We start from the raw sequence: 9,132 nt of genomic DNA, 5'->3' as shown, positions 1-9,132 counted from the left end.
TTTTCTAAGTGTCTTGTCTCCTTGCCCCAACATCAAAAAGGACAATACACTTTTCAGTATACAGACTGAGGGAGTGCACAGATAGGATACCTTTGCAGATAATCTGACGTGAGAAAACAAGATGAGAGAAAGCAGGACTGGACGCTGTGGGTGAGTGTGGGGTGCCAGCATACACCTACTGTTCCATGTTGAGTTAAATTGAAGCCAAAGTCATGTCTCATTTGTGAATTGGTCACCTTAGCCAACCACAGCCCAACCTGAATGCAGAATTTACATTTTTCTCAGCCCCTCAGCGGTGAAAAGACTTGAGTTTCCCCTACATCCCATTTGATCAGTTTATAGGCAAGCAGGCTCACATCTGGGAGCAGTTTCCAGAAGGACTCTAACAAGCTGTAAGAATGAAGGCACCCTTGACTATCTGGGGTATGACATTGCAGTTCCTGAGTGAAATCCCCATTCCCTCCTTCAACCAAACCTAGAGAGGTACAAGGTTGCAGGCAGTGGCCGAATGGGACTCTCTCTCCCCATTGGCCCTGTTCCCCTCCCCTCTCTAGTGTCACAAACAGGATCCTTGTCAAAATTGACCCATCCTTCTTTTAGATCTATGAGCTTTTTGTATTAGTAACCCTTCCACATGACCAAGGCTCCCGGGCCTCCATCAGCCTTGTAGTCTCATTGTCTTGTCTGGACTGACAACCCTTGGCAGATGAGGAAACTGAGGAGCAAGAAAAGGGACCCACATTGCCCAAAACTACACTGAAGAATCCTCCCTAACAACTAAGGGCAGGCAGCACCCAAGAGAGAGAAGGAAGGGAGGGAGGCGTTAGAGGAACCACTCTGGGGCCACTGGTATCTGCTCAGTTAATGTTCCTCATCAGCTGGGCTCCTGAGCAGAGGCTGAGCCTAAGGATTTGTGGACCTCACCCTCACACCATGTCAGATCTCTTCCCCAGGGAGGGTGGGGTCTAGGGCCTGCCCTGCGAAGACTCAGCCCTATAGCCGTGGTTTCCTACTGCCCGGCGGGGCCAGGAATCCCTCCCCACTTCCTACTGCCCGGCGGGGCCAGGAATCCCTCCCCACTTCCTACTGCCCGGCGGGGCCAGGAATCCCTCCCCGCTTTCAACCTAGAGCTGTGCCACCATCAGCAGTGACTAAAGGGAGGAGACCTCTCTTCTTCCTGATTGGCTCTTGCCAATTAAGAGCATTTTATTAGGCTGCTAATTAAAGGCACTTCGTTAGCAGCAGGAGAGGCCAAGTGGGTGCCTGGTGAGACGGAGCTGAAGCCAGGAGAAATTGTTTTCCTCCCCCCATGGAAACAGCCTCTCAAGAAACCCTCTCCGTCCCCACCCTCTCCTGCTGCGCCTACTACACCCCTTGCTTTCAATTAGCAACTCTGAGGGGAGCAAGGTCATTACCAAACCCGGGCTGGAGCGCCCACCATCACCAGCACCACCTCAGGCTGCGTGCGATCCTCAGGGACTGGCCAGGCCCCCAAGCACCTCGTGAGCCTGGGCCCAGGGAAGGAGAGGCTGAGCAGCCCAATGGGGAGTGTGCTGTCCCCACTAAGGAATGGAGTGTGACTCCCCAAGCAGCTCAGGTGAATGTCACCTGGTCCTCATCATCGGGGCCATCCCTAGCAGTCACTGGATGACCAGTCACTTGTTCACATAGTGTAAATCCCCATGCCCCTTTACTCAACAAACAGTCATGATTTCATGGAGGAAATGTGCCCTTCCCACCCGTGAGGGACAGTCCCTGCTCATTTTCCAAGAGCACAGCCCACGTAGACCCTGAATGGGTCCAGGAGGAGAGGGGGCTGACAGTTTTACAGTCCCAGCCATGCAGACCCTTGAGAGACTCCTGGCCCTGAGCTCACGTCGAATGTGAGGCACTTGCCCTGGACGGTCTGATGATCCCCCTGCAAGACAGGAGAGCCTGGCTATGACCTAGCACATGGGGGCTGGCATGCAGGGACACCCCCTCTCCAGAGCCCTGCCTCTCCCATCTTGTGCCCACCTCACCCCTCAGTTAACTGCAGAATTAGCACCATCCCGGGCTGTGAGGGCAGATTTATGACTAGGCCTGCCTCCCTCCACTTAACCCGAGGCCGGCCCAGGCTCCAGACACTAAATTAGATTTTTGACAATTAGAGAGACTAATGGGCACATAGCCATCCCCAGAGCCAGATATCCAGATCCAGCAAGGCCATTCTTTAATATCCACCACCGGCCAGCCCAACCCTCCCCTGGCCGCCCCCTTCTTCCTCCCGTGGGTGGGCATTTCTCTCTCTGCCCCGGCTCTGCGTGCACTCCCGAGCTGTCTCTGGTTCCTCTTCCCTCTCTCACCTACTCTTGCCTTCCAGCCCCTTGCCCAGTGCCAGCCTGGCTCTAGAACTCTGCCCCTCTCATTGCCTTCAGCCTCCTTTTTGTACTTTGAACGCTTCCGTCTTCAGCCCCCCTTTCCCCAGGGCCCATCTATCTGTAATCTTCCATCTGCCCTGAGGAGATTGCAAGCCCCTTGAGGGCAGGGGCTTAGGCCCTCTCTGGATCCTAAATGCTCTGCACCCAGTCAGTGTTTACTGTTTGTTGTTTCCTGAGACTCCGACTCCTTCCTCTCCCTTCCTCTGAGCTGCTGGGTCTCCAAGGCCCACCCACCTTGCCCTCTTGGCCCCAGGCCCACCCTGGCTCTGGCCTGGCTCTGCTCGGCTTGGGTGGCTCCCCCTTCCCTGCAGCCCCACAGCTCTGGCCAGTCTTGGGTTGGCTGGGTAATGAGATTGCAGTAAGTAGTGGGGGGAGCTGCTCACATTCACTCAGGCGGACTCATAGCTCTGTCAGGCTGATTGGTCCTGAGTGGAGGCACAAATGGCCCCCCATGGACGCACTGCGATTGGTTATAAAATTACAAGCATTTGTCCTGCTGTCAGGGGCCTTCCTCCCGCCCCTCTGCCTCCCTGCCTGGGCTCCCACCATTCCCCACCCATTCCTCTCCCCAATGAGGTTGGACCATAAACCCCGAAGGACCTGGCCAGGGGCCACCACAGCAGGTAGGGCTAAGAGGCTGAGGCCACTAAGCTCCCAATGGGCAGGTTTTCATACCTTGTACCTGGAGTGGTCACAGTGCAGGCTGGCCTCAGAGTGAAGTGACCCTGTGCTCAGGGTTTCCTGGCCCCTGAGGGTAAGTGGGGGTGGGGGCCCCAGGGCAAACAGGCCTTGGGATCCTCAGGAGAGGAAGAGGTGTCCCAAGCCCCAGGCTTCCTAGGGACAACCAGTGCCTATAACTTTAGATGTGGTCCCAGGCTGGAGCTGTGGAGCGAGGGGTGGCTGGAGGCCTGCCCTGCTGAAGGGGAGAGCAGCAGAAGTCCAGTCGGCCACAAGAGCCCATCTCTTCTCCCTCCAGGTGGCCAGACCCTTGCCCTGTATCCTGACCCCCAGCTAAGGACAAATCAGCTCTCAGGAGAGTCCCTGAAGCCTAGGCCAGAACGAAAAGCCAGCATGGCGCACCAGAGCCTTGCTATGGTTACTGGTCTGCAGGCTGAATCCTCTAGGCCTGGCTCTTGGACACCCCCACCCTGGGCCTTGGCAGGGGCCGGGTTACCCCTGAGCATGAGTACCTTGAAATCCCACCTAGTGCTCTCTTATGCTCACACAGAAACACCCACTTCTTCCTGGCTGAGACCCAGGCATCAGCCCAGGCCCTGTCACCCCAGCTGCATGGCCTCCTTCCCACTCTCATTTCTCCAGCCAGGCCCCAGACCCCAGCCCCTGACCAGCTCCCAGCTCCAACCTCGGTCCTTCCTCTCTGGAGGCACCAGGGCACCTTGTAACCTGCTTGAAGGGATGCTGAGGGACGGTTTCCCCAGCTTGGAGAGGGGAGCGTTAGGGAAGCAGCGTCTCCTGGCTGTGGGCCACAAAGTGCCTTCCTGCCATCCGTCACTCATTCGAAGCCCAGAATGTATTTGCTGTAATTACATCTTTAATTAGGGTGGTGACGGCTCATTGTTCACCAACAATGACGGATGGGTCTTCCTGCTTGTCATCCTCCCTGTCCAGCACCCTCCAGGTCAGCTCTCCCCCAGCTTTGGGGCTGGGAAGGATACATGAGCACAGGCTCTTCTCCCACCGAGTCCCAGGCCCTGAGTCCTAGGAGCAACCGTGAGCTCTACCCCAAGGGTGACGATGTCCTTCTGGGCCCCTGGGGGCTCCCAAGGGACTTGACAGATCCCGATACCTTCACCCAGGGCTCCCTGCAGCAAGGCTGCAGATCTCCTCATAGCCACCAGATGTCTCCTTGGTCCAAACTGGCCAGGCTGGGGTGTGGCCTGACATTGCCCCACTCCCAGCCGCCACACACATGCCACATCACCACGCCCAGACTGGTCCCTGGGCCACATGCTCCTCATCACAGGAGCTGACAGGTGCAGAAAGAAAGACTCACGGTTCACAAGCTGGAGGGTGAGTGGGCAGCCTTAACTCCAAGCTCCCTGTGAATGAACTGGGGTCTCTGACCAAGGCGAGGCTTCCCTTCCCCCACACACCTACACGCACCCAGGCCGTGTGCCCAGGCCCCAAGCTGCAGGTGGTGGATGTTTGGTGACTCCGAGAGCAAATGAGTCCATCAGTGAGAGGAAATCCCTGCTCCTGTTTGGAGATCACGGGCTGGTTGGGGCCCATGGTGAGCAGAGGGGCCGGGACAGGCCACGGAGGCCCAGGAGCCTCCAGGAGGCTTGTGGAGATAAGAACCCTAATCTGAGTTAAAGCCCCCAGTGGCATGCTCCTGGCTGTATGACCTGGGTGTGTCCCCTAACCTCTAAGTGTTCCCTCATTTATAAAGGGGGAGTGAGAACAGAACCCCACCACAAGAGATGGCTGCCTGGATTTTCACTGCAACACTACTTGCCAAGTGAACAGAGCAGGCCAAGGTGGGAGCCACAAGGGAAGGGGGGTGCGGGGCAGCTGCGGCCACAAGGAGCTGGGAGAGGGACCTCACACCTTGGTATGAAAAAGACCTCAACAACTCCAAGCTTTGTTGGGCACGGAATGGGAGGAGGGGTGGCAGGGCTGTAACAAGGGTGGCATAGGATTGGGTGCACAGTAGTTGCGCAGGACATACTTGTTGATAGGAATTGGGTAGGGGGGCTCCTTTCAGAAGCTGAGGAAGCTCTTCCCAGTGTGGGCATGATCTGATCAGGGCAGGGGCCTGGTGAGGGAGGCCGCCATGGGGATATAGGGATGGTATCTTCTTCACAGGATGGTCATGAATACACTGGGAGAGGTGAATGGATTAGAAGTGCTCAGGGGGCTGGGCACAGTGGCTCACACCTGTAATCCCAACACTTTGGGAGCGCAGATCACCTGAAGTCAGGAGTTCAAGACCAGCCTAGCCAACATGGTGAAACCCTGTCTCTACTAAAAATACAAAAAAATTAGCTGGGCGTGGTGGCACATACCTGTAATCCCAGCTACCTGGGAGGCTGAGGCAGGAGAATCTCTTGAACCCAGGAGTCGGAGGTTTCGGTGAGCCAAGATCATGCCACTGCACTCCAGCCTGGGCAACAGAGTGAGATACTCTCTCTCAAAAACAACAACAACAACAACAAAACTCATCAGGGGACTGGGAGCGGTGGCTCATCCTTGCAATCCCAGCATGTTGGGAGGCCCGGGAGGGCGGATCGCTTCAGTCCAGGAGTTCCAGCCTGGCACAGGGGAAAGGGTGTTGGAGAGACACCTTTGAATGCCAGCAGGGGCATGGAGCCCGTGGACTGCATCTCTTTTGTGTCCATGTTTATGGATACGTGGTCGTTGTAGTACCTTATCTTTAAGGTACTGGCCTTGGAGACAGCAGGGCAGGCAAGCACAAGTGGCTTCAGGAAGGGCAGCCAGCAGGAGGGGAGGCAGATGGGGTGTGCCCTCTGCCCTTTCTACTTTCAGCTTTACAGTTCTGAGACTCCCATCCCTCCATGAGGCCTGTCATTTCCCATGGAGCCGCCCTACTCCTGGGGATGGCCTTTCAGCATCCCCACTCTTCCCCAGCGACCCTCTCCACCCCGCAGGGACCCCCTCCCCAGGATTGAAGCCCAGGCTGGAAGGAAGAGTTGTACCTAGCGGTAAGTATGCGCAACATTACATATGTATATTGGAGAGTAAATAACCGCAAAAAGCGCCTTGTAAATAGACTCCGAGTTTATCCTTTATTAATGAGGCACCGAGTGCCCCGCTGTTTTAGAGCAGCGAGACTTTCATAATATCAAAACCTAAATTACACTTGCGTCTCTCATCCCACGGACGAGCATCTTTCAGCCCCATTTGCAGAGTGAGTAAGCAGGAATCCCTCCTTGCCTGGCTGGGAGTTGGTGGCACCTTTCTTCTGACTGGAGTGAGGGTGGATGTGGACACACACACCCCAAGTCCCTGGAGAGCCCCGAGTCTAAGGCCTCAGGGTCCCATGGATGAGGGCTGCCTGGGATCCTGGCCTCCGTTTCTTGCACGGAGTTTACCAGATCCAGGGGCTGCCCCAGGCTCTGAGGTTTACTCTTTCAATGTAAGGCAGTGGACACTTAGAAGCTTTGTGATCAAGTTACTCCCCATCTCTCAGCTTCAGTTTATACATGTGTAAAACAGGGATAATATCTTCATAGGATGGCCACGGGGACACTGGGAGAGGTGAATGGATTAGAAGTGCTGCGGGGTGAGGGGGGGCTGGGCGCAGTGGCTCATGCCTTGCAATCCCAGCACATTGGAGGCCAAGGCAGACAGATTGCTTGAGCCCAGGAGTTCCAGACCAGCGTGGTCAACAAAATAAGAACCTGTCTCTACAAAAAATACAAAAATTAGCTGGGTCTGGTGGCTTGTGCCTGTAGTCCTGGCTACTCAGGAGGCTGAGATGGGAGGATCACCTGAGCCCAGGAAGGTGGAGGCTGCAGTGAGCTGTGATCGTGCCACTGCACTCCAGCCTGGGCAACAGAGTGAGATCCTGTCTCAAAAAAAAAAAGTGCTTGGGGGTGGTGCTTGACAAATGTGAGCGGTGATGATGATATTGATGGTGACAACAATGACTAATTCCCCTCTTTGGGATGGGACATCAGTGTCTTCTATTCAATTTCTGGAATGGACCATGTGGCGGGGGGGGGCCCCAAACTCCAGCCCCATCCTGGCACCAAGGCGCTGCACTGAGGATGGGATGCCAGGGCCCCTCTCACTCCAGCACGTTCAGGATCTGACCTTGCTGTGTCCCCCAACTCTGGGGCAGAACCCAGACCCTCTGGGCCCCCTCGATTCCCCAGGTCCAAGGCCCCTCTCAGGCTCCCTGGGGATTGCATCTGTTCTGCTCTGGGCCTGGGCCAGACTGGCTAGGCAGGCAGGTAGGCAGGCGGGTGCAGTGTGGGCAGGATTTACAGCTTGGCCAGCCAGGTTCCTGGTGCTCCGGTGGGCGTCATGTCGCGTCTGTCCCATTATATGGACAGTTGAGTTTAATAGTCATTGTGTGCTCACTCGGAGCCCAGCAAACATCGCGGGGCGACACCCCCTCCACGTAAGCCACCCGCTCCCCAGCCACACGGCCCATCCGTACAGTAAATTAAAAATATGAATCACTTCTCCCCACTGCCTCCCCAAACGCTCATCTTGTCAGCCTCTATGTTGCCTTCATTTGTATTACCTTAATTTAATGTTAATTATGGTCTTCATTTACAAGGAACAAGCGAGCCCTGCTCTGCCAGGGGAACTTCCCCCCAGCCCTCCCCCTCAGCCCAGGAGGGAAGGGCTGGGGGAGAAGGGGAATTTGGGGGACTGCAGGAGTGAAAAGGGGAGTTAGGGAGAGGGCATGAGATGAGATCTTAGCCATCAGTGGCTAGTGGCCATTCTGGGAGGGACTAGGAGGACCTCCCATCTCCCCCATACACTCTGTCTTCAATCCTTTACTCATTCCACAGCTATGTACTGAACACATAATATGTGCCAAACAATCAGGAACCAGAGAGGTGGGGGTGGGTGTCTCTCTAGTAAGCACGAATGGAGTCCCCTCTGGGATCCTGCAGTGAATGTGGATCAGAAAGACATATCCATGCCCCAAGTGGGCTGGCCCCTGACCCAGCCTAGAGGGCATAGGACACAGACAAGTTGGGGAGGTTCCTCCCCTTCCCTGGACTTCCAGTGTTACCCTGCCCCAATCTGCCTCACACCCCTTCCAGGCAGGAAGTTCTTTCTGGAGTCTTTCCTAAGTCCCTCTTGTTGCAGATCAGACTAGGCTCAGAGCCTGAATGGGGCCAGGAGTGGAAGAGTGACTCCCACGCCACACTGCCTCTGGAGGGTTGGGAGGAAGGCATTGTGGGGATCAGTCATCCCACCACCCAGCACCCAGTACCCATCACCTCCCCCCCAGCCAGCCATGCAGACTCCACCAACATCCTTGTGTCTGAGAATCCTGGGAGCCCTGATTGTGACTTTCTTTTTCTGATACCGAGTCTCGCCTTCGCCCGGGCTGGAGTGCAATGGTGCAATCTCGGTTCACTGCAATCTCCACCTCCCAGGTTCATGCGATTCTCCTGCCTCAGCCCCCCAAGTACCTGGGATTATAGGCGCACACCACCATGCCCAGCTAATTTTTTTTTTGTATTTTTAGTAGAGACAGGGTTTCACTATGTTGGCCAGGCTGGTCTTAAACTCCTCACCTCATGATCTGTCTGCCTCGGCCTCCCAAAGTGCTGGGATTACAGGCGTGAGCCACCGCACCCAGCTTGATTGTGACTCTTTGGCTGTCCCTGTGCTGCCAATGAAACGCACAGTCACATTCAGGCCTGTATAGCCTGTGGGGAGCACAGTAAATGTTGGTGGCTGATGTCACACGTGTGCACACGGAGCTGGCAGAAGGCCACCTGCCCATGAGCTGCCATTAACCAGGAACATCCTCCCCCCTGCCTCCCCTACATACAGCTCTTCCACTGGGGAAGAGGATCTCCAGCTGGGAATATCTTCTCGACAGATGAGGCTGCTGTGAGTGTGTTCTCTCCAGGGAACCTTGATTCCTGCATAGGGACATGTGTCCCCCAGGATCGGCGTGCCTCTCAGGTTCCGCGTGCATGTGTGTGTGTGCGCGAGCATCTGTCCAGCAGGCCCATGTGCATGTGCGCGCGCCTGT

Source organism: Macaca nemestrina, chromosome 9, assembly GCF_043159975.1.
Source record: "Macaca nemestrina isolate mMacNem1 chromosome 9, mMacNem.hap1, whole genome shotgun sequence".
In the NCBI taxonomy this organism is placed as follows: Eukaryota; Metazoa; Chordata; class Mammalia; order Primates; family Cercopithecidae; genus Macaca; species Macaca nemestrina.
The sequence above is the reverse complement of the archived record's forward strand: the minus strand, read 5'-3'. Positions refer to the sequence as shown.